We start from the raw sequence: 2,666 nt of genomic DNA, 5'->3' as shown, positions 1-2,666 counted from the left end.
TACAATGGGGGTATACCGAAAGATTTTAGCTGTCATTGTATTCGAAATATAGATAATTTTACTTGATAGATAAGATAAATTTCAAAATCTCTCATATTTATCATATTGCATCTTAGACAGTAAAGGTGGGGATGACAGCACGACGCCGTTTCAATTATTCGTACAACTTCAGCGGCAATCGGTTAATCTACATTTTACTGCTACCGCAAAGCTGTATTTATAGCTAATATCATTAAACTCATAACTATATTCAGATAAGTTGAGTTGTATATTTGACAAATATTTGTCTGATAGTTTAGTTATGTAACTTACTGATGTGCCAGCGGTGTTTGTGCTCCGTATTAAAGGTAACTATGGGATGTATCCAAAGATTTTAACCCTCACTACGTAACAGACATATGTACGTATGTCGATAAGTATTCATGCATGTGTGTACGTTTATGTATAACAGAATGCAACGTATATACATATATATGTATAGTGTGTCTGCAATAATAATAATAATAATAATAATAATAATAATAATAATAATAATAATAATAATAATAATAGTAATAAGCGCACTACTGGCCACTGCACACAGCCACACACACACACACACACACACACACACACAAACACACTCGCGCACACACATACACACACACACACATATATACACGTTATAAACAAGCATGCACATATGTGCCAAGATATATGCATGAATAAATGTGTGTGTTCTATTCACAGTGTATCTAAGTCACTAATATCTAACCCCAGTGGACTATGTAGGAGAAATTACATATGCTATTTTTTTTTTATTCATTTACAATACCTACATGTTTACGTTGGCTCAGAAATGTGTAGTAACATGGGCCGTTATAACACTAGAATATCTGTTAATCAGTTTTTATCTCATCTTTATCCTCCATCAGATAAACTTCCAACAGAACATTGGCTTCATCCTGCTATGATATTTTTAACATCACACAGCTTGCTAAGGCTATTTTTTTTCGCCGCCATTCATTTTTGTAAAGATAGTTACACATGCGGGTGGAAAACATTTTTTAAAACTTGCTAAAGTAGTTTTCCAATAAATACACCAGTGTAAGCTCAGTCTTGTACTTAACATATTGCAATTGGGTGCCATGGTATTCTTGTAACTGCTTCTTTCGTTAGATTCTTTTCTCACTGAATTATATGAGAGAATTTCTAAAGATGATGGCTGCTTTATGAAAGTTAAAATTGGCAATTTCTTTTTAACTGGTTAAATTAATATTTTTTTGTATTCCTATTTTCTGCAACGTTCCTTTTCAGATTTTGAAAAAGCTTCCTTTAATTTTTAGGTTCTTTTCAAAACGAGAGTGGGTGAATAAGATATTTTTTTTAAATGTGTTTCTGTAACAAGTGAGCTGTATTGATTCTATAATATTCTAAATTTAGCGTAATAACCTGCATTAACTGTTCGCTATTGTAGCTACACTGACGCGAATAAAGTTTTATGTTGTTATTGTTTAGTCTCAGAACTGGTCAGCTCGAGCAGGATATCTGATCAAATAGTTTCCATCTGTGAACATCACGTTTTCAGGTTGTATATTCTCTATTGTATCTTTCCTTCTTTCTTTTATGCGCTTGGTTGTGATTTAAAAACTATTTGGCTGTCATTTCTACTACACTGTGCAAACTCGGAGCTGGTAAAATTATGCATAAATTATGCATAAATTACTGAATAATCTTACAAATTAATTTTAAGCATTGGAGATAGATAAAACTTGCATAGATATATTTCTGACGACTACATTACACTATATATATTTATATATACTCGTAGTCTGGTAGAAATCGCAGGGGTAATTACATAGCAAGATTGCGTCAATGAATGAGTGGAAAGGGGTCTTTACGTGGTCATATGATCGACTATAAATAACACCAAATACATAATAAAAAAACACTGTACTAGCTAAAAATGGTGAAATTGTACGTTGTACAATTTGACTGAATAACAACAAACGAAACGTTGATCATAAATTTGTTCAGTCAGGCATCACCTGTGATTAAAGAAGATATAAGTACATAAGTACTAAGCACTGATTAGTTTGCTGAGTGGTCAGTTTAAAAGGTGACTAACCTTTCGTATTAAAATATTTGCTGAAACATTTCTCTTTCATCGTCATTCTGTTACAACCTATAAGAACAGATGTCATCTCTTCCACGCTCTTAGTTCTTTAAATTAATTATCAAACAGCATTTACATCTATGCAGAATAAAGTAATATACACACACATTACGTTTCTTTCGCCGGCACGCACACCCATCAACTCTCAACATGCTGGCATGTCTTCAATTTTTTGAAAGACTTTGCAAATATCACGCAATGTATGCTCGTAAGCGAACATAAATGAAAAGGTCAGTAAAAGAGAGAAATTAATAATTTGAAGAAAACGTACCGACTACACTGCATTTTCTTTATTTCATTACGATTTCCCCAACCGCTGATTATATTCTATGTAAAATGAAATAACATAACCATTTACAAAAGCTGGAAATTATTTACATTCTCCCGAGCTTGAAAATATTTTAAACGTTATCTAATTGTAACTAACGTGTTAAGACATTATCAGCTGTAATTCTATGTATGCCTTTTCTTCAGCACATTAGTGAAATAAACGGGAATAAATATACCCAAA

Source organism: Octopus bimaculoides, chromosome 19 (genome assembly GCF_046866305.1).
Source record: "Octopus bimaculoides isolate indiv1 chromosome 19, ASM4686630v1, whole genome shotgun sequence".
NCBI classification, from domain to species: Eukaryota; Metazoa; Mollusca; class Cephalopoda; order Octopoda; family Octopodidae; genus Octopus; species Octopus bimaculoides.
The sequence above is the reverse complement of the archived record's forward strand: the minus strand, read 5'-3'. Positions refer to the sequence as shown.